This window comes from Lepisma saccharinum, chromosome 2 (genome assembly GCF_977018435.1).
Source record: "Lepisma saccharinum chromosome 2, izLepSacc3.1, whole genome shotgun sequence".
NCBI classification, from domain to species: Eukaryota; Metazoa; Arthropoda; class Insecta; order Zygentoma; family Lepismatidae; genus Lepisma; species Lepisma saccharinum.
The window spans coordinates 42,381,309-42,406,590 of record NC_139230.1 but is presented as its reverse complement, the minus strand read 5'-3'; positions in this window follow the sequence as shown (position 1 = coordinate 42,406,590).

Genomic DNA, 25,282 nt, shown 5'->3' with positions numbered 1-25,282 from the left:
GAATTTCATGTTGAAAGATGGTAGAGATAGATTTGAATATTAGACTTTTTCTCTTAATTTTTTATCTCATAGTGAAGACAGAATAAACGACTCCACTCCAAATTAATTAGAAATTTCAACTCGTGTCTTTACATCTTCACGCAAAATATATCTTGCATATATATTCAGCCTGGCATTCCTGCTTTTGGTTTAAATTACACTTTCAAGCATCTTTACGCAATTTTTATACAAGAGGACGTGCCTTCTGGCACCGCGGTTCAGAAAAACAAACACGCCTCCTTTGTTAGCATATTTATTACTCTCAACTGCATGAACCTGTATGTTTTCGGTCATGATCTTGCCACTAAAGGTTTCAGGTTCGAGTATCGACCTGGTCTTGTTTCATCAATTCATCAATATTCATTCTCAACCAGCGGCAGCGTCAGGATTAATCATCTAGGGGTGCTGAGGGAGTGTGGAATGAAATTTAGGGCGCCCGCAGGAATTTTTTCCGGGGTGTGGGGACAGAGTAAAATTCATATCTTTCCAGGAACTTATATTTTACCTTAATTATTGTTGCTGATTATATAAAAATCATAAAATTGAAAATATTTTGGCGTTGGTGCAAAGTTCAGGCTTGAGCCCACTATTTAAATAGAAACTGAATGCACCTTATATCCTTTCCATCAACATCTAACGTTTTGTTGATAAATAGTTCTTTGTTATTTGTACTTTTTCACGATGCACAGATATTAAAGACCACGGCTGAGTGTTACATTTGAGTGCGTTTGGTAAGAGAAAATCGCTATCCAACCTGATGTTCTACTATTTGCAAACAATATAACACGTACAAAATATGGGCCTCCCCGATGGTGCAGTGGTAGCGTTGTTGCCTTGTAATCAAGGGGTCCCGGGTTCGATACCCGGTGGAGGCACATGGCACAGTGGTTCGGATCCCACTTTAAACTGTAGGTCCAGTCCCGATTAGCCTTACTGTGCATAAAGTGGACTTAAAACAACAATTCAATCAATCAATCAATCAACGTACAAAATATATGAAATCATGTAGTCAGCTTTATGTAATTATCAGATTGCTTCCCTAAAATAGAGGCGCTCATAAACAACAACAATAACGAAAAAAAGCAACCATCTCGATACAACTTGCGTTAAATAGGGTGGAGGCACTAGTTATGGCCATCTTAAGGAAAATGTACAATGGTATACAACTTTTAACATGATAATAATTTTACTGATGGCTTACAAATATTATGACCACTGGTACAAAGTTTGTACATTATGACTAAGCATTAACAAATACAAACAAGTTAGTCAGAAAAAAGTTTTAAAAATATTAACCAAACGTGACACTATTCTTCAGTTATGGCCACTTAAAGTCACTTATGGCCACCCATTTTCCCCACTTATGGCCACCTTGTTTATGAACAAATAATGAATTAATACAGACGAAGCACAATATGTTAAAAGTAAATAACATAGTTTTCGATGGATGAACATAGTGTAAGTGTAGTTGAACAACATAAATTAACATTTCCAGACTTCTCAGGTCACTCCGTAGTAAACAAAATAATAAAATGTCAGTTCCAAAAATAAAAATAATAAGAAAAAAGTTTTCACACATTAGATAGTAGCTTCATATCACAAGGAAATTATGTGTCTAATGCAAATTCACTGGCAATAATGTTATACAGAAAATTACTTTTTTTTCCAGTGTGTTAACAGGACCAGGAAATTTTGTTGTCAAGTGTCGCCCCTCTTGCATTAGGATAGGCTCCGGCAGTTTTCCCATAATGTCATTCACATTTATTGTTGAAATATAATTTTCTATATAATCAAAGCAATCATTTTGTGCAGTGGCCATAATCAAAGAATCTTTGCAAACCTGCCTCTAGTAATGGCCACGTGGTCTACACGTACTGTTTTGTGGTTATTTCTATTTCAGGCTATAAATACTGCAATTCTAACATTTAAACTTACCTCTGAACAAATTATATGTTCCTGATATATATAACAACTGTGGAAAACATTATTGTAGCTCTCTCTTTTCTTACGAAAATGCATAAGAAATTCTTCTGTAACAAGCAGCTTCTTCCTTACAACAAGCTTTCTTCCTACAGGAAGTACAAAGAGGAAACATGGATATCCAATTGGAAAGCTTATTGTACACTGATTTATGTAAGCTGTTCTCTGATTGGCTTTAGATCACCTGGTAGCTACCAATTAAATATGAACAGCAAAGTGGCCATAAGTGGGGTAGTGGCCAAAACTAATGCCTCCACCCTAATTTACCGGGTACAACCCGATGATCTACTGAAAGCACTAAATTGTTGTTGCAGTGCAATTTTGAGAATATAGGAAGAACAAATCCTAGGGGAGAAATGAAACTTTTTTTTTATCAACAATACTAAAAAAATTAAAAACATGAAGCAACTCACACTGAGTTGTAGGCAATTATCGAAAACGCCACCGGAATAAACAAAAATAGAAGCAATTATTAACAACAGCACCTGATTTTTTAATATTTGTATAGATCGTCGCCACTACAGGAAAGAAAATGCGATTTCTCTTTCAGGACCAATAGATTGCCTGTTGAATGCAATAATAGCGGTATCACTTCAGCACTTCTGCGCTCAAAGTGACGACATTGTTTTAATAGCATAACGTAATTATAACATTTCATTAGGTTGAAAATAAATTTTAAAAAGGGGGTGCGGAAGAAAATTTAGGGGTGCAAGCACCCCTTCGCGCCCCCCTGGCGCCGCCCTTGTTCTCAATGAGGCTATTAGCAAAACAGAACACAGACAATTGACGATAAATACATAAAATACAAATAGGAACCAGTTTAAGTGAGAAGTTAACGTGGCGGATTCGTATTCTGGAGGCCAGAGGTTCAAATCCCACCGGCCATGCTGGCTTAGTAGGTATTTAATGTATTTCATCAGTTACTTCAGTAACTAAGGGAATTGGTTATTTTATGTTAAGTTTGTTACCTAGAAAGTATGTCACTATGAATTCAATATTTCCCATGCAGTGCACCTTGTTACGAAGGTGTCATAGAAGGTGTGGAGATAGGAAGCCTTACATTGTAGCCAAGGGTCCCGGATTCGAATCAAGGCCTGGGTGGTTTTTTTTGCGAGTGTTCCTTCATCAATTTCATCACATCATCACTGATCCTTATCTTCGCAATTAACCAAAAGTGGAAGAAAAGCAAAATAAAATAAATCAAATCAATTAATCAACATTGTAGATCTCTGTCATAGTAGAGGTGTGGTGAACAGCACCAGGCTTCGGTTCCGCCATTATTCTCCAGGATTGCTTCCCATTGATTAGAACCCTAGAGCCGCTCTATGGAGGGACATTGTCGAAAAAATCCACCTAAGATCCTGTGAACGAACCAGAATAACTTAAAATTCTGGTTTTTGTAGCAAGAGTAAAACCCAGTAACACGTTCTGGACAATATTGTGTAAAGTGTTGCATACAACTTGATGGTAAATGTGGAACTGGGGTAAAACAATGCAAAAGTGAAATAATAATTATATTTTTTATGCCTAAAATCACCTCATTTATCGAGTTTTAGGTGTTAATTTTAACCCTTTGTATCATCAACCTTCAATTCGAGTCGATATCTATCTTGTTGCGTCACTCATTATTGTAATCATGAAAAATCCTTTAAGAATTTACAAGCTATTAATTGTATGTTATCATGTAAAGAAAAGGAAGTAGGAAGTAATTAGCCTAAGATGCACACATTTTACGTCACATGCATACTGAGATCATCAATTAGAATGTCTTTTAGCATTATTTATAAATTTTATGATAACTGGAACCCCCTATTATTCTCAGACAGATCGGACTGTCATTGATAATGGGCACCTGATCACTGATTCACGCAAGAAATAATTTTTTATCTCCTACTTTATGCGGACTTCTGCCAATTCTATAAGATCGATTGCAGGATTATCTGTGGCCGATAACATAACAATACAATGCCAAGTAGAAGAGCAATTGTCATTTTCCTTTCTATACAGAAAACATGTTCAATAGGAAAACTACGAGCTTTTTTTCTTTCAACTTTCAACACATACATTTTTTTACTTATTTGTTTCAAGGTGAGCGATGTAATAGTAGGACAAAAGAGAGATAATTTGAGTTTTTTTTGTAAATGACTTCCTATAAAACTACCAAGGTTAACTGAAGACCTTCCTACACAAAATACCTTTATCCTGTATTGGCAAACATACCAACTAGAATCCTATTCAACTGAAGGGCCTTTATCAGTTACACGACAATATACACATGTTTGAATGTTGTAATGATGACAATTGTGACACTTATCTTGAAGAGCTACTCTTGAGAATACGTGATGGAATACATAGACTTTATTCAGGTCAGAGTCAAGTTGCATTTTGTTGATTTTACTTACACTATGTAAAACGCCATTATAGAGTACATGGGTAATTCCATGTCAACTGGACCAATTTTGAAGTTGAGCACCACACCACCATCCCAGATTTTGAAAACAATTTGACGGACAAATGTCTAAATTTATAAAAATTATTTTTTCAAAGTTTTTTCTCTCTCAAAGGTCAAAAGTTTGGGCAGTAAGGTTTACTAACTAGGTAGCATAAATATATTACAGTTCACGTATGCAAATAACAGCCCATCTTCCAAATCTCTGTTGAACAAATTATTAAAACACTGAAATTTGTAGTGCACACAAAACGTTTGTGCTTAGTGCTATTCTAGACTTTCAAAAACCACCACCTAATATTTTTTTTGGAATTTACAGTAAAAGTTGATACAATACTCATTGTAAGAAATTTAAGCCGAAACTCAGACTGTTGTAACTCAACATTGTATCAAATTCCACACTTCATTCGCAAATCTACTAAGCAACAGATTGTTATCAGTCCCTGAAAGATTTTTTCAGCCATTTGTGCAGATATTATCATTCAAACGTGACAACAAGAAATTTCGTCAAGTATAGTTTTGAATTAATTCATTTCTTTACTTCAACCAGCGTTCGAAAGAGTAAACGTTCATCTATTGGTGCTTTAATTTATGCATTGGTGTTTTTAAAAATATAAAGTATAATACAGATAATAAAAAATTATGTGGATACCAATTCTATAGATTACATGTATTTAAACAATATTAGTTCAGCACATTAGAAGAATTTTAAGCTTTCGTTGATCTATATACTTAGAGCTAAAGCCGATCTTTCCAGGCTGAATAGCCTCTACAAAATTTCTAAAGCGAGTTTTTGAATCCATATTATTATAGTCTAGTATTCTAGTGAACATGAATGTTAGAATTCCATAATTGTTTATTTTTGTGCGTTTTGAAAATCGCTGTAGGAGCATTTTTAAAAGGTCCAGAACTAATGGTAGTATGTTCTAGCATCTTGGTGAACATGCATATTATGAATCTTAAATTCAGTCCTTTGAAATTCACCCTCAAGTAACTAACTAACTCCCTAGCCTTCTTAAACCCGAAGGCTCATGGCTGCAGCAACACAGGCCTTCCATCTTTCCCTATCTTGAGCAAGTTCTATATACTCTTTTCCATCCCTACCGATTTCCCTTAGGTCCATCTCAACGTTGTCCCTCCATCTTCGTCTTGGCCTTCCTACAGGTCTCTTACCATCAGGTTTCCCAACAAGAATCCTGTAAACTCCTCTTTCCTCTCCCATTCGTGCCACATGGCCTGCCCACCTAAGTCTTCTTGATTTAATCATTCTAATAATATCTGGACATGAATACAAATTATGTAGTTCTAAATTATGTAACCTTCTCCACTCACCTGTCTCCTCATCCCTTTTAGGTCCAAAGATTTTCCTAAGGATCTTATTTTCAAATACTCTCAATTTATGTTCCTCTTTCAATGTAAGGGACCAAGTTTCACATCCATATAATACTACAGGCAAAATTACTGTTTTGTATATTTTAACTTTTAGTTTCTTAGATATTAAACGAGAAGACAAAAGTTTATGAAGAGAGAAGTAACATGCATTTCCTGAATTAAGCCTACTTTTTATTTCCTCTTTAATATAATTTTCATTTGTTAATATTACTCCTAAGTATTTGAATTTGGAAACTGGTTCAAAAGAGTTGTTATCAATAATTAGATTTTGATTATTACCTAACACTTGGTTTCGGCCTGTAAGCATATATTTAGTTTTCTCTTTGTTAACTTCCAAACCTATCTCTTTAGCAGTTTTGAAAAATATTTTAGCATTATTCTTAATTGTATTCACATCATCCCCCAGTAAGTCTACATCATCTGCATATGCTAACAACTGAGTCACACCATTTAATTTTAGTCCTTCTTTAGTTTCTTTTACCTTCCTTACAGCATATTCTAAGGCAAAATTAAAGAGCAATGGAGATAATGCATCTCCTTGTTTTAACCCATCATGAATTGTAAATTTGTCAGACATATTAATACCCACACGAATTTTACTTTCTGTTTCACTGGTGCATATTTTTATCATATTAACAAGCTTCTTAGGTATTCCAAACTCTACTAATATATTATATAATTTATCTCTTTTGACCGAATCATATGCTTTTTTGAAATCAATGAATAGCTGATGGACATTTTGATTATATTCCCACTTTTTTTCAAGTGTCTGTCTGATGTGAAAAATTTGATCTGTAGTTGATCTGTTACGTTTAAATCCACATTGATAATCACCTATAATTTCATTAGCATATGGGGTTAGTCTTGTTAAAAGAATGTTAGATAATATTTTATATGTTGTTGAGAGTAGAGAAATTCCACGGTAATTATTGCAGTTCATTTTATCACCTTTCTTAAACACAGGAACAATTATGGATTCTTTCCATTGTTGAGGGATTTCTTCTTTATTCCATATTAAACAAATTAATTTATGAATTTGACATATTAATGAATTTCCACCATATTTAATTAACTCAGCTGGTATTAAATCAATGCCAGGTGCTTTGTTATTCTTTAGCCTTTTAATAGCATCTTTAACTTCAGTCAAGTTAGGTTCTGGAACTAAAGGTTCTGCTGTGTGTACTTCATTTACTTCTGATTTATCTCCTACATGGACATTTAAAAGGTCATTAAAGTAGTTCTTCCATCTATTTAGAATATCGCTTGGGTCAGCTAGAAAATCACCGTATTTATCTTTTATCAAGTTTACTTTAGGTTGCCACCCCTTTCTAAACTCATTTACACCTTTATATAAATCTCTGATATTTTTATTTTTGCTGTTTGTTTCAATTTCGTTAATTTTGCTTTTCAAGTAATCTCTTTTTTTACTTCTAAACATGCGGTTAACTTCTCGCTTTATTCTATTATAATTGTTTAGATTTGTATCATCAGAGTTATTTAACCACCTAAGTCTAGCCTGATTTCTTTTTTCTATTAGATTATGACATTCATTATCAAACCATGGCTTACTTTTTCTCGGTTTATGGTATCCTATACTTTCTTTAGCTGCTGATTCTATTGCATTACGTATGTGCTTCCAATTCTTATTTACGTCTGTTTCATTTATATTTTCATCATCATTTAAATCCTGCAAAACATCAAGTTATTTACAGAATAGTAGAACTACAGCAGATGTTTTCCTCAGGATATGTAACTCCCGTTACTCACTATATACATATTATAAAATAAACTGATAAATAAATAAAGTGCAAATGAATCTGATCTGTCCAAAATTGGCGTCTTCGAAATATTAATTGGGTGTATTTAATTTTACAGGCTGAGATAACTCCAGTAACCTTCCTAAAAAGTTTATAATTGAGTGTGATCACTGATAATGCATTCTTAACATCCTCATGAATATGAATGAATATATATGCCGTGCATTCGTTATTTACAGGCTTTCGAAATCAAACTTTGCTGTATTTTGTCTATCTGCACCTGATCGTCTTCATGAACAATCAAAGCCATCTTAATTTTATTTTATTACATTTAAAAATATCTCGATACAATTTTATATATATGTAAGATGCCTTCTCCTTTATAAGGAACAAACCCATGTACAGTTTATGGCTTCAGATAAATTGAATATACTGACGGGTAGCTACTTTTTATACATAACGTGAAATAAAAACTAAAAATATATGTATTTAATCTGTGGTCCATGGCTTTGCCGTCCAGTCATTTGACGGCGCTATAGTGGCTACCGAATCTCCTTTTCCACAGGCTATGGTAAACATTCTTACCTAGAGATTTTCCTTGTTCTGGTGTTTAATATTTGCTTATTGCAACACTGTCGCTCAGTCTCTTCACATGAATTCACATTCAATTGATATATTCACTTCACCGCTAACACGTCATTGCACACAAAAAAGTGAAGCGTAAGCCTGGGTTGATAAAATGTAGCCATAACCGGAAAGTGAACATTTCAAGGAGAGGAGAGCCTAACCTCCACCTACTTGTGTTATTAGCTGCTCTGGTAATGACTCGACCAGGCCGGAAGTTTTTGCAAAAACATTACTGTAAATAGAATCAGTATTTCCAACTCAGTTCTTCTATCGTACATCGAAGATCGAATTCCGGATTATCTTGTTTACTAGCCTATAGCGTTAGCCACAATACTATCAGGATGGTCCCGAAAGAGAGACTGTGAGAGGAAAACAAGAGAGAGATGGGAAACGACAAACGAAAGAGACAAACGTAGAAGATAGAGAAAGCAGCTGAAGAAACATGAGTAGAAAGGGGATGATTGAGATGGGCAAGATAACGAGAGAGAGACATACGTAGTAATTGAACCGGAATGAAGGAAAACAGAGTTTATCGAGAAATGGAGAGAAAAGCGTGAGAAACGAAGTGAAATTGAAACGAATAGTAAGTGAGGAGAATTATAGGAAACGAAATAGAAAAGAACCTGGGGGAACAGACCGATATAACGTAAAAATAAGCAGGAAGTCACGGGTAGAAAATAACGGCATCCGCTCCGTGCCCCGCCGTTCTGCAGTCACGCGCTATTTCTGCCAGGAGTCGAAACGAGCGCACGGTGTATATATATATATAGGGAGAGAGAAAGAGAGAGAGAGAGAGAGACAGACCTGATAGCGTACGAAAATAAGGATTAAAAGGAGAGGGGAACAAACAAGTGAAACAAACAGATATGTGTGAGACAATTAGCTAAATAGAAAGAGTGAGTGAAGAACATATACACGAAAGAGAGAGAGAGAGAGAGAGAGAGAGAGAGAGAAAAAAAAGAATAAAAAATGGAGATATGGTTATACCATTGAACTATACATAACTGGAACGCTCGCGAAAACTGAAGCCACATTTACGATTAGTTCCTCCAGGGAAGAAGGGAAGAAAATTTGGTGATTCCATAAGCTAACGTGTATTTACTCGCCTCTGTGCTTTCGTATAGCACAAAAAGAAACATAATTTAACCATATTTATGCATTCAGTGCTATAAATGATTGTCTTATTAAATGTTTCTTTGCTACATTAATAGTTGACGTGTGTTTTTCGAACAATTTATCCAGTCTTACGTGGGTTGAACATGGTACGGTCGTGTTCGCCGTTTGGATAATAATAATAATAATAATAATAATAATAATAATAATAAAATGGTCAAAAATGTACAAAACGTTTAGATAATTGCCCGGGTGTCCACTTCTATCGGTAACATTCTTAAGATATGTGTATACTACGAATAAATGTACTTGCTAAAAGTTGATGACGGTAATTAAATGTTATAGCGAAAGCTTTCGAATGTGTTTACAGCCACGTGTTTCATACACTGTCGCAAGTGATTAAACTTTGTAATAACCAATTGGAATTTTTCATACTTATAAATATATGAAATTAATTAAATATATGAAATTAATTGATCCATGGAGGGAAGATAACCAGAAGTAACAGAGCGAATTAAAATAATTAATCTCTGGATAGATAGTCTTAAATTATCAGTTTTATCTACATGCCATGCTTACGAGCAATTTGTGTATTGTTGGCATGTCAAGCAGGACATACTTTCTAAATTTTAATAGTACACAAAAAAGTGCCTCGATATTGTGGCCTAACTTCCATACAATGTATGTTTTTTGCAAGAGGAACAGGAAGAAAGAAAATGTGTGGAATCTTCGAAATGAGTGATAAATATTGTTTGAGATTTGTTGACCGTGATTCAGTTGTTGTTTTTTTTTTACTGAAAGTGTTAATCGTGCATTAATTTTGTGCCCAAAAGCATGTTATCAGGGTGCCTACCAGCCTCGAAATCCTAGAAAAATAAGCGAAATTTGATGTATTTGTGGAAAAATCAACGTTTTCGTAGTAATTCACCAAGAGTAGGTTTTTGAAAAAGAAAATTGACAAGCAATAAATTTAAAATTTGTTGCGTGCAAATTCTACTTCAATTTGACATACTGAGTATAACTGGTAATTACAGTAGAAATTGTATATTAAATGCTCTACGAAAAAGGTAACGTATCTAAATTTCCCATTTTCTTTTGCAATTTTTAGGTTTGGTAGATAGGAGGAATAATTCAGATACTTTTACTCAATTTTACTATAATTATGCATTATTTATGCTATAATTATGATATTTTATGTAAAATAAATCTTTCGTTAATCACAAGTAACAAGTATTACGTAAAAGCTCAGCCCCGATAACTCTTTCCAACAGTCAGTTTCTATTCAATTTCCGTTCTTGTTATCACTTTTACAAGTTAAGCGTTTTTTTTCCTTTAAAAGCTATTTTGCACACATTTTATCCACATGTAACAAGAATATTAATAGAAAGTGGTGTCTGAATGCAGGTGATGCACTCATTGTAATGTTTTTTTATCATAAATTATGGCTTTTATTTCGTAAATAATATTTCGTAAAAACCCATTTGCCGCCACAGAAAAATTCGCCTGCTTCAGCTTTTCTCCCCACGTTCACTGGCGTAACTAAGCGAGAGAATGGCTTCACTTTTGCGCCGTAAAGCAGTCCTTCCATATTATATAGAGTTCAATGGGTTAAACAGATGCAACGAACAGCTAGTGCGCGAAATAAAGGAAAGGAAGAGAAAGTGACAGATTGAAACAAAAGGATAAACAGGAAACATGGGTGAACACAGAGATAGAAGTCGAGGAAAAATATATAATTAGAGGCAACAAAGAAGACAGGCGTGGGATGAAGAGGGAAGCGCAGATGAAAGAGACAGTGGCGTAGCATGGACATTTCGGGTGGGAACGCCAAGTCCGAAGGAAGGGTCGGCCCTTTCTTGCTTAATAACGTACTTATGGTATTAGTCGCCACAGGTATTGTTTATTTGCCTGAAGTCAGCTGGGTTTTCAATAAAACATCATCCATGCATGTTTTAACTAGACAATTAGATGCCTCACTATGCCACAAATGTTTTGAACTCTGGTGTTTTGTACCTTTCTGCATGACGCAAGTCATTAGAAAACCTACCTGAATCACAAGCGCCTTTGAACAACAGCAGACGTCATTGTTGTGGTTGATCCAACTACTCATTGATTTGGTTTATTTTACTTCGCTTTTCTACCACTTTTGGTTAATCGCGAATATGAATATGAGTTATGATATTGATGAAGGGACACTGACAAAGAACACCCGTGCTCACGCTGGGATTCGAACCAGGGACCTCTGTCGTCTTGGCGCACTGTGCAAAGCAGAGTGGATGATCCAAATATCCTACACTCTACTGACGTAACAGTGCCGATTAGTAATTCAGACCAGTGTTTATTACATCTTGAGAATGCTGATAAACATTTTAAAATAATTTTGTCCAGAGACCATTCGATGTTAAGAGTTTTCAAATGAATGCTAAACATTTCCATTGACACAATATTAAGCAGTTAGATAATAACGAAAAAATACAATGAAAAAAATTAATAGTTTTGCGGGTTAAGTGGTAGAGCAGCAACAGGCTGAATTTCTACCACGAGGACTTCACCAACTTACTTCACAAAAACTGTGTTGATCTTTTAGTTTCTAATGCACATCGCTGTTCGTGCGATAAATCATACAATGCAGTGGCCATTAAGAAGCAGTATATTTGAGATTGGTAAAGTTACGTCAGTCAATATTGCGTATTGTAGCATCACATACCACGAGTTGCTTGAGCGCGAAGAGCGAAGAACCGGGTAGGAATTCTACCGCTGTCGTCTGCTTCAGAAGGCAGGAAGGGTCACATGAACCAATCACGGTAGACCTCTCGTACGCTGGCGTAAGAGAGCCCATTTACGCGCGTGCTGTAGAAATGGAAGCTTCCCCTCCATAAAGGCAGCAAGGAATATAGGAGTCCTGTACGCCGAACCTGCTCGGCGTCCGGCCGGGAAAGGCATTGAAAAGAGATGCTAGAACGAGTGTTGAGAGTGGAGCGTTGCAAGCGGATCGCGAAAAATAGCTATTATAATGCCATGAAGGTCAAACATATTTGAAATTAGTCACGTTTTACTTTATAATCACAGCATTTTAGCATTTTTGAAATTTTAAATCTGGGAACGCCGGGCGTACGAGCGTACTATAACGCTACGCCACTGGAAAGAGAGAGAAAAATTAGAAAAACTTGGAGGAAAAGAATCGAAAAGTAGGGAAAGAAAGAAAGGGAAATACCATTAATTCTATTTCTATTAAGGTTACGTCGATTTTCTATCCTGTAGGTAACAAGAAATCTGTAAAATATTGTAGACCAAAGTCACTTTGTCACCAATCTCTTTTGTCGGTGAGAAAATAATAAAAGACAGGCTGCTAAGGTTTGCATTCCCTCATATATATACATACTGTTCGGCATGGTTTTCTTCCAGGCAGCTCTTTTTTAACCACTCCTTCGGCATACTTTGTCATGATGGTCAGACTATTTCAATAATTACTAACTTGACGTTTTAGATTTGAACATTTCAAAAGCTTTCGTTTAAATTAACCACAATCTCCTTCATAAGTTACAATGTAGATTTAATATTCATTGCTAGGAAACTATCTGTGTGCACGAGAGCAGCGTGTCATCCTTTCTGGTACCCCTTTCAGTTTTCTACCTGTTATGTCTAGAGTACCTTATCAAGGTATAACTTAAGGGTCTGCAAACTAATCAAATAACATGGTTCTCGATCACACTTCATTTCAATAAGTTTTCGTTTTTCCTACTCAGATAAGTTCGTCGAGTGGTGCTTTATTAACTGGAACTACATAAGTAGATGCTCTTGTAAAGGTTGTACCTATCAAAATAATCATGTAATGACATTCAACTGTCTAAGAGCATTCCATTGCTTTACCAGCCCCGTAGCTAGATGTTTTGGCGCCCTAGGCAGGATTGTGGTTTGGCGCTTACCCACCCTTCGACCCCCCGCCCCAACTACCAAGTACCGACATTTTATGTGCGCCCTTTGATATTTTCTTATTATGCCATGGTTTGTGATATTCACATCTTACAAATTTTGAAATAAGGAACAAAGAAATTGATTGATTGATTTGGTGTTTTAAGTTCACTTTATGCACAGTAAGGCTAATCGGGACTGGACCTACAGTTTAAAGAGGGATCCGAACCACTATGAGCCTCCACCGGGTATCGAACCCGAACGCATTAAAATAATATATGTTGCGTTTAAAGATTCATAGTTTGTACTTCTGATTAAAAACAGTTTACGATATTTAAATATATTTCAGTTGTGTCTTAGTGGCTGAAGAACATCTTTAAAAACCTATTATTACTACTACTTTGAGAAACAGAAAATTCCAGCCGTGTTTTACCAGAATATAAAACTACAAGTAAAAGAACAAAAAAAATTAAGAATAATACTTAAAATAATAATACAATTTCAGGGCAAATTGAGAATGTCAGTAAGCAAGCATAATGTAAAATAGGATATCTGTATGCAGGTTAAATCTGTAATTTCATATGAACCTAATAAATAGAAAGTGATTTATGATAGAGATCTTTTAGTGACGTGGTCGAACAGAGAACGTCATGTACCGAGTTGAATGGTGACATATATTTTTACGTGGTGACCCCCCAAAGGGTAACTTCATCACTTGAGAATCTTCAGTGGGAACAAGGGTCAAGTAACATCTTGTATGTTTAATTTTCCCCTTACCTCTGCCAACTTTAAATTTCTCCGTTGCATATTCTGACTTTGTTATTTTTTAAAAAATATTTGAATGGCACCCTAGGCTTCAGCCCCTCCCCTCCCCCCATAGCCTACCCCTTGCTACGGGCTTGTGCGTTACATGCGTGCAACTACATTGCCAATTTTTCACATTTTCAATATATTACGTACGCTACGTTTCAGTATACCTACTGCAAACGTCATATATTGAGTTTGTTTGAGATTTGGTTTTTAAGTCCACTTTATGCACAGAAAGGCTAATCGGGACTGGATCTACACTTTAGAGGAATATTCAAATTGTTTATTATTTTTTATATTATCGAAGTTCAATTATTTCTGTCCCCCTCCGAAGAAATAATAAATTATGACGCAGCGCGAATCATGATGTAGCCTAACCCCCGTGGGCACCCCTGGAGGCAACTCGATTGGATACGTGTGAACTCATTTACTGTTGTTTGTTATTTAGCACGTTGCGTTGATACATGTGCCTGTGGACATTAAAATTATTTAAGAATTTCCTCCTTTCTATCATATCCAACCTTATCGCTGTAAAACGACTTCACTCCATCGCGATTCAGATACAACTTTTTGAGCAACCCTCATTTCCTCTCGGTCAGTATTCAGGAATTCCTTGATCCAGCAAGATATTGACCGATTGCATAACCTCAAGATCTGCTTCCAAGCGTCGACCTTCTGCTGGACCTTAGCGTCAACTAGGTGGCTGCACATCTCTACACATTCAATAACAAGCATTATTTGAATTTTCTTAGAACAATTAAATTACAAACACTATTGCTATAATGATCATCTTTAATCTTCTTCTATATTACATATATAAAAATGGATGTGTGTGTGTGTGTGTGTGTGTGTGGTCGTGTACCTATATATTTGTTTGTTCCGGCATAACTCTCGAACGTCTGGAGCAATTTTAACCAAACTTGGTGCACGTATCACTTACAATCTGGAAATAATATTTTGGGGTAAGACACCCCTGGCAGCCATAGGGGTGGGGTGGGAAGGGGTGACATGTAAAAATAATCGAGAACCACTGATATTAAATTCCGCACAGTCATCCGTGACTCTCTGCAATCCGCACAACGATAGTGTTTCTCGGGCTGTCTAACATTCAGGCTGCGTTGCGAATGGAATTCATAGTTTTCGTGACACTCCCAATGCGGTTCAACTCCAAGTTCATCACCTATCGGCATGGGGGGGGGGGGGTGAGAGGGGGTGAAAACTAAAATGCCACAAATGACCTAGATTAGTATCGAATCCATAGTTTTCGGAGTCGCTAAGCAAATTGGTGACATTCACGATCACATTTAAAATTAGTTACATTTTACACTATAGTTTGAATTCATTATTTTCCTGTTTAATACAAGATTGGGATACATAAATACCCGGGCAACGCCGGGTAATCAGCTAGTATAGCTACTAATAAAATCATCTCCGATATGAAATCTGTTGCTGCTGTCCATAATATACATACAATTTGTACTTCTTCTATAACAATTACAAGCCGGCCCCCGTCGCGGAGTGATTAGCACATCGCGCTACGACGCCAGAGATCCTGGGTTTGAATCCCGGCATGGGCATGGATGTTTGTGAGTGCCCATTCTTCAATTTCATCACATCATCACTTATCCCCATCTTCGCAAATTAGCCAAAAGTGGCACAAAAAACGAATGAAATAAAGCAAATCAATCTACACAATATAACAATTACGAAGATAATAAATTTAACTATTGGTGATTATTACGCATTAGTAATATTTCAAGCAATCTGTAGTTGAACTTCTGTCTTGTACAGTAAAAACGCCAAGAAGAAAAACTGTAATAATGTCATATTTACTATTACATACGATCAAAAACTTAGTTAACTTTGATCACATTCTGCATTCAGACTTTTTCTTATCAGTATGTCCTAAGCCATGTAATATATAGCGTGAGCACAAAAACACTCCCTGGTTTTGAAAGGGTACAACTTTAATACCAAAAGTAGCATTCTACAGAAATGTTCACAGTAGTTGTAAAAACTCATAAAGTTTTCGTGGTGTTCATTGGAATTACAAATGCTCAATGTGCGCGCCACCTATTACGCGGGAAACATCGAGACGATAATCCAGCTCCAACCACACCTTCTCAAGCGTATCCGGTGTGATGAAGTTGACAGCTGTACTGATGCGTTCCTGAAGATGATTCAAGGTTGTGGGTAGTGGAGGTACATAGACCTGGTCCTTCACGAACCCCCAAAGGAAAAAGTCACAAACTGTCATTTCCGGTGATCGTGGGGGCCACTTGCATAGATTTTGATCATTGGGTCCAGCTCGTCCTATCCAACGGTGTGGGAGGTTGTCATTCAGAAAGCTGCGTACAGATTGATGCCAGTGTGGGGCGCTCCATCTTGTTGTAAAATGTAGTCACCTCTCTCTGAAGCAAGTTGAGGAATTAACCAGTCACGTAGCATTGTTAAGTAGCTTTCACCTGTGATTGTTGGCCCCTAAAAGAAGAACGGACCGTACACTCGACGCTCTGACACTGCACAAAAAACATTCACCTTGGGTGAGTCACGTTCCACATCAAGAGTGGCATGCGGATGATCGCTTCCCCAGATCCTAACATATGCCTGTTCACTTTTCCACTCAATTGGAAGGTCGCCTCATCACTAAAAGTGATCTTTGTCAGAAATGTTTCATCGTCCTCCATTAAAGTGTGGATAGTCTCGCAAAACTCACGTCGCTTTACCTTGTCTTGTGGATATAACTTTTGAACCAATTGCAGCCGGTACGGGTGAAAACGCAAACGCTTCCGTAAAATCTTGCTTACGGTAGTTTGTGGCACCTGCGACTGCCTGCTGGCTTGACGTGTTGATTTTCTTGGACTGCGTACAAAGGCTTCTCGCACACGCTCCACAATTTCCTCACACATGGACGGTCGGCCAGAATGTTCTTTTCTTTGATCACAAATGCATCCTCTCTCAACAAATGTTTTATGCCACTGCAGAATGGATTTGTGTCTAGGTGGATCAACATTCAACTTCCGTTTAAATGCACGCTGCACTCTCACAACACTGCTTGTTTTGGCAAATTCTAACACGCACCAGCTTCTTTGCTGCGGAGTGAACGTCATTTCCGATGTTACTGCCCTCTAGCTACCGAATTCACAACTAGAGATTCTGAAAAGAAAGATATTAAAATATTTTGAGTTAACTGAGCTTTGGATATCAATTTTATCAAAATATTCAAGTAACTATTAATTTTATGACATCTTGAAACTAGGGAGTGTTTTTGTGCTCACGCTGTATATTCTTTAAATTACAGTTACAATTAGTAGTAACTTGAACACCTTAGAGGTATTAGGTAGATATTCTAAATAAGGAAATCTTCCTGGTTTGTGATTAGTATTGACAAATGTTGTTATGGTATTTGTTATAATGGATTGAAAACATAATTTACGACTAAAGTGTAACCTCTATGTGAAACAATATTACTTCTGCTGGTACTACTACTACCACTGTTGCTGCTACTACTACTACGACTATTTCTGCTACTACTATTAACTATTACTACTACTCATAGTCAGTGGCGGCTCGTGGTCTGGCTCTATGGGTTTGCACTTCAGTCTATAGTCCAGATGTCTTATTCCACCCCTGTGAAATACTCACACCCGTTTTTGCGTACATAATGAAACTTAATATATTGGCAACCCAAGTTTTGATCACATTTCACTGAAAATGTGGCTATGACAGAATTATACGTATTTCATGATTTTTTTAACACGGATTATTTTACAAATTTGAAATATTACGGAAATTATCTAGCCAATCACGAGAAGAGCGATGTTATTGTGCAGTATGTAAATCAGCATTCGATAACCTGACAAAATCACTCAAAATATAGAAATACCGATCTACAATATCAATACTATTGTCGATTTGCAAAATATTTCGTAAAAACTTTCTCCTCCGCTCTGCTGATATTAATGAACAAGGAGAATAATAACATTGGCGTACACCAAAGAAGCCGATCCAACTACCGCATGGAGGAAATCAGTTGTAATTTATCTAGCTGTTGTTCATTTCTAATGACAGACTGATCAAACCAAGCAAATCAAGCGAAATCAAGAGAATAATAAATGTTAAAGCAAATAACAGTACTCACTAAGTTCACACTACCCTGCTTCGTAATCGTACTTCAGAATTTTCCTTCTCTTCCGCCGTATCCATATATTACTGCAGTTGCTACAGGCTTTGTAGCTAACTTCCCTCCAAAAATTCAATAACGTTAAATATTAAGTCTGATTTTGCTATGTACAGTTTCCCTATTCATCATGAAATCAAACACTTTGCACTGAAACAGGGACGAGCTTTTGACAGCGTTAAATAATTTTGTAACGCAGTAACAGCCGCACAATGCAAAACAGCTGCCTATTTGATGCACGCTCCCTCCCCGCGGGTTGATAATTCGACTACTGCGCACAGAGGCCGTTTATTTTGACCAAGATGCACGAAGCAAAGGCATGCTTAAAACACCCGTTTTGGTTTTAGTTGCCCTCCCCCCCTCTCCTCCTTTTCTTTCCCTGTTATGCTCGGGACAATATACCATCGAAATTTCCCTGCGAATAGGCAGAAGCCGCTATTACTCATAGTAATAAAAATTTGCTTTTCTCCGATGGCGTAATGATAAAGTTGTTGCTTGTTCGGGTTCGATAACGGGCAGGGACACATAGTGGTTCGTATATACCTAGGTATATTGCAATCATCATTATTTTGTTGATTAGAAAGCCATCATCTTTAATATGTTAATAAAATATTTTGCGGTATTTAATCTATTGTCACCACCCACAATATTATATATATTTTAACAACAGGTACAGTCCCGATGAGCCTATCTCTGCATAAAGTAGATTGAAACAAAACTCGTATATCTCAAAGTAATAATAAGAATAATACAATAAAACGAAGAATTTTAAATTATTGATTTTAATCATTTTAAATGGCATAATAAAATTACTTATGAAATTAAGTATTAAATTTTTTTACTGAAGATGTCCTTTACAAAATTCTCACTCTCTGATAATTTTCAGACCAAGTATTTAACTCTTCTTATGATATACATATCTAGAATATAATTTATTGTTAGGCTTCCTCCATTTTTTCTGTCGAGGTTCTCAGTATTCTCCCAAGAAGAGGAGTTTTTGTGTATATCTTTCCCTCCTTTCGTAGAGAAACCTCTACTTCTTTGAGATCATGCGCGTTTTCTTTGATTGCTTTCTCCGTTCTATGATGCTGGAGAGGTTCATGCGAATCGTCAAGAATCGAAATTCTCTGAAGGAAGCTAGATGGGAGGTCGTCAATCTTCAGCCCGCACTTTGGTGATTGACTCAAAGATGCAGAGGCTGTGGAACTCATCTACAGATTCCGCCGCAGAGAATTAGATTCGCATGTGAAATCGACACCTCCTCTGCAGGGAATCAAGTTCTGTGCTCGCCGAAAGGACCGAGAAGTTGCTTCACCATCTCCCTCTTCCCCTTAAACAAGAACGTGAATTCTTGATCTGGCGGTGGGCTTGAACTGTGCAATCTTCGCATATTTATCTTCTATTCCGAAAAGTCATTATCTGCCTTTTTCACATTTTGCACCTTACCTAAGGGTACTGCAAGAATGTAAACCCATTAGAAAGTTTTTTAAAGTAACGACATTTGAGACACAATCTTATGCTAATACTTCAGAAATGAACAAAAGGAAATATGCGTGACAGTACATAATGTGTAACATTATTTCTTTTTGCATTGTTAGGCCAAAATACGCGTTTTGTGCTACGTTATAATATATATCTAGATTATAGTAAAACAAATTATGATCATTTACGCCTGTTTTACTTATAACTCAACGATATGTTTGTAGACTACACCAACGTCTGGTTTACTTACAATTCAACGATGTTTTTTCAGACCACCCAGACATTTGTTTTACTTATAATTCAATGATGTTTTTTTGCAGACCACCACGACGTGTTTTACTTAAAACTTAACGATGTTTTTGCAGACCACCCAGACATTTGTTTTACTTATAATTCAATGATGTTTTTGCAGACAACCATGACGTCTGTTTTACTTACAACTTAACGATATTTCTTGCAGACTACCCCAACGTCTGGTTTACTTATAATTCAACGATATTTTTGCAGACCACTACGACCAGTGGTGTAGTCGTACCAAAGCGCCGTCTCAGTGGTTTTTTCATGTAACCAGGGCGCGCCCTCCCTTACAAAATGGCAGTAAACATTCAGTTTTAAAATTTTCTTTATTTAACATTAATTTATTATGTCCATCTAAACAAAACCTAAAGTGGCAAAATAACTCCTTTGTTATGTAGCAACAAAGATGATAATTATTTGATTGGAAGAGACATGAGGCGGAAGTCAAGTTTCGAGAAGGAAGTTTGGAAGCTTTTCTGATAGGTTGAGTGCTGTTTCTCCTTGCATTAGTGATTCAATATTTTTTTCTTAGTCATCTTCCTGGAGATTTATAATCAGCTGAAGCATCTATTGGTCAGTGTTATACGTTAACTATGTGTAACTAGTTAATAATAGTGAAGAATATAATGTTAACGACTATGACACAATATTGTGTAGCTTAACGTATTTACTACTAGTATTTTAAGTCAGTTTGTAAAGCGGCCGGGTACAGTCAAGGACACTTCTGAGTTGTATAAATTCCATTAACTTCCAACGGAATCGTTGCAAGCCAGGAGTGTCCATGGCTGTACCGGTACTGTTTATTCCACGACTACACCACTGACCCCGACGTCTGCTTTACTTATAATACAATCATATTTTTCCAGATCACCGTAAGTCTACATAACATGGCATTTGAAAGCCAACTGGGAATAACCAACTCTGGTGTAGGTAATTTTTCCTGATGAAGAACACTGTGGTGAAAAAACTACATTAAGGCATATCCTCGAAATATGCCTCCCCCTCCCCAAATCGTTTTTACCTATTGAGATTAAGGACCTGTACAAAAATTGCAAAAGTCACTTTCAGTCCACTTTATGCACATATAGGCTAATCGAGATATCGAACCTACAGTTTAAATGGGGATCCTAACAACTAACCTCCTGGGTCCCTTGATTACAAAACGACACCGTTAACCACTATGCTTCATTTCGAGATATCGCCGCCTACCTATAAATTATTTGACAAACTACACATAGGTCAGCCCCACTTAGGTTAGTTTCCATTAACGTTAAGAAATATATGTATATTTCTATTACATAAAGTATAAAATGGCAAGCACAAACAAAACACAAATGCGAGAAAACAATAAACACAATTCCAAAAGAAGCCTCACACACCTCTCATTGCTACATGAATCTGTATTGCGGAATATTGGTCTTGAAATCGATATTGCTGTCGACAAATCATCAGCTTCAATGTGAATAAATGACACGAATTCGCATAAAATACGTCTCATGTGACCTGACCTCACTTCAATGCAGAAATAGAACACAACACCTCCTCGATGACATTCGTGCATTTGTTTCTACCTAGATGGAACTGTGAACTGAAATATTTGCTGTCGCTGCTGGCTATTTATGCAATGTGGCAGACGCATTGTTACGCTTCATTTTTGAATTTGAACCCATTCCAACATTCCGTACGTATTTCATGACAGATAGGATGGTTTCAAAGTGTTCGATAAAAAAATTATTGGCTCTGTTGTGTTTCCCTGGGGAATGATAGGTGTAGCTGTATTATTGATAAAATTGTAATAATGGAACCTTTAATTTTTGAAGTGGGTAATGCAGTATCTCGTGCCTTGAAGCACAATATACATTTTAGTTATTTAACGATGGTTATTGTATAATACCTGCAATTTGCGCGTTGCTCCTTTGTTATTGCCATATACATTGTACATGTGTAAAATATATTTCCAGCTATCATTCCTTTCCAAGTAAGGTCGAGAATTAGATATGTTCAGAAACAAATATTTTATAAATTAAACTATTTTTTTCACCTATTGCAGTTAAAGCGATATTTTGAAGCATTACGGAAATTTACGGATTCGTTATTCTGTTAATTAACTCTTGAAAACTGGCATCCAAGAGCGAATTATAATATCCAAAAGCGAAATATTAGCAACGCATTTATGTATAAAATTATTGGATCCCTGAAATTTTTTTAACAATTAAAACCCCTATTTTACGAGATCTTTTAATGTACTCACTCTACAAAATATTTAGACACGTAAGTCACACACGTACTCCTGCACAGCTACACCACCGGCAGAATATATTACACTAGAAATGTTCACACAACGTCGTTTTCAAATGTTACAAGATTATTCTTATATCTTACAAATTTTGAATGATGTTAGCCTAATTGAATTTCTAAAGTGATTGTGTTTTAAGGTAGCAGTTTTTCTGAATTTAAAAAAAGAAAAGTGTTCCAATATTCATTATTGTAGAACGAACATATGAAATTTTCAGTATTCATACTGACCAAAGTTTAATCTTAACTAAAAATATCTTTGTGGACAGCTACGAGGAAGACTCAATGGAGACTCCTTGATTAGAACAAATGCAACGATTTAAAGGCTCATTGTTAATTTCTATGCCTCCTTTAGTATTTTGGAATGCATTTGGTTCGTGAACGTCTCCTTTTAAACCGCATTATCTTAAATGCGTCGACGAAAACTAACGACGGGCCTCTTCCATAGCGTAGTGGTTAACGGTGTCGCCTTTTAATCAAGGAGATCTTCGATTCTATTGCCGGTGGAAGCACATAGTAGATAAACGTAGGTAAAATGCTGATTAGCCCATGTGTGCATAAAATAGATGAGTTAATCTTTTTATTATTTTACGCCGCTTTCCTCCGCTTTTTGTCTAATCATGACATCATGGATGAGTGATGATTAGATGAAATTGTTGAAGACACACTCCCAATGAAATGTCCATGCCAAGTCGTGATTTCAACTCGAAAACGTCGGTGGTCAGATCGAAAGTAGACAGACCACTAAACGCCCTCGGCCACCGAGCCGGTAAAAGATGGAAATAAAACAAACCTTACGATTCATGTGGATAAACACAAAGAACACCCATGACTCTTGTTGCGAGACTGGGAGTCGACCACTCAACGAGTTCCGCCCACAAATAGTCTTAGTACGGCGATATCTGCAATAATATGATCATACATTTCTAAATCTGAATTACATTACACAAGCAACATTTTATAATATCAATACACCAAGTCACGTTGAAATTTCGTTTGGAAATACCCAAGGAATACTTGCTTTACCAAAAATTATAGTGGAGAAAAGTTGCGCGTTTATTAACAATACCACAATTAAATTGGAATTGGCGTACTTTCGTAGTCTGACTCCACCACTTCAAATATAACAAAATCTCTACTTGCGCAGAGACCTGCTTTCGTTGGCTTGCTCCAGAGATATCAGGGACAAGAGTGTTACATCGACTGTGTTGTAGCAACAATGCCAAGCCTAATCCAAGCTTTGCTTGCTGACGTCAAGGTCCTTCGACCGCTATATTCACTGGAGCACATGAAGGTCCACTTGTAACAGAGTTCTTGAACAAGTTTTCCCTTTCTTGTAGGGCCGCTTTGCCGTGGCGAGAGGGCTTAGTAACACAAACTAGATGCAGCCTCATGCCCTTCTTATCCTTCATGTCATCGTCATTTTTTGTTCCACTAAGGGTCCTATGGCTTTAATGTTTCAAATTCTTGGTTTGTTTAGTTTTCATCATAGGATGTAAAGGGTGACCTTTTCAGAAAGCACCGAAACGTCAACCTCTCTGCACGAAATACACCAGGGTAGCATGTGCTTGAAGCCATGATGCCTCGATTCACAGCCAGTATAATCAAGCCTCTGTCCTTTCTCTTGCCCAACAGTGTGCTGAATGATTCTTCACATTCTCAGCTTTAACTATGGTGTAGTGATTTTATTTGTGGACATATTTTACGTGCTTAATTTTACTTGTTTTGTTTTTCGCTATGTTTTAATTTGTTCGTGATAAGGAGTTCATCTCCAAAATATTTGTTATTTTAAATCACTCACTTATAAATTGCGACATTTTTGCTAAGACTTTTGTTCATGTAAAACGAGGAGGGTACAAGGGAGCTTAGTAACACAAACTGCTACCTCTGACGCACATGTTTAGTAACCCTTACGTTTAGGTTTACAGTCGCGCAAGGGAAGAAACTATGCGCGTGCAATAGGTTTGGCAACATGGAGTGTTTCCGATTCGAGTTTGTTTTCTACCGCGTCGCTTTGGGACACGATGAAAACCGAGATTTAACTGATCGCTGATTGGCTGATTTCCAGCCGCCAACTCAAAGCGCGGGAGGTATAATTGTATGGATCAAAGAGGTTAGGTGATTGGTATACTTTCTACACGTAATAGCTTGTGGAACCGATCAAGCAAGATTTCACTTTATACATACAATGAGCGGAGACCGGTTTGCAGAATCCCTATGCAGTTGTTCTTAAAATGATTGCAATCCCGCCGTCCTGGTTGTCAAACTGAAGTAGGTGATTCACGTCACGGCAGCTTTCCTATTTTCAGGATAACCAGTGGCATAAACCCCCGGCGATAAGGTTCAAGTAATTCCAGGTAAACATTTCGTTTCGGCTCCCTTCGAATATATTACCCTGTTACGCTAAATCGAACTCGCCATTCACTTCCATCACGTGCGATTACACGCTTCAGCATGTCCAAAAGACTGAAAGCCGGCTGTATATTTTTGCATGCTTCATAAAACTAAAGACAGTGCCTCGTTTTACTCGTGGTTACCTTGCTTTCTAGTTCAAGCGTTCAACTGTGAGATTAGAAAGAAGAGCTTTTCAACGTAATAAAACAGCCATAAAACATTTTCGCATGATAGAACAACATTTTCTGTTATACTGTGAAGAAAAAGACAACCGATGCGCGTTAATACAATATAAGAACGAATAGTAAGGTCGGATAAAATGTACAATCTAAGGAAAAAGAACACTTTCAATTTACATCCTTACAGATAGGCAACCCAAATTGCTGTTAAATGTACTACTATCTGAGGTTTCAAGTTGATTTGGAGGAAGCAGTGGCGGGGAAGGGATTTATTTCCGATTTTTATTTTCTATACCTCTCCGTATCGTAACTTTGTCGCCTTGAAAGCAAGAGGTGTTGGGTTCGATCATAAATGGAGGCAATTCCGAGTAGTTGTTCT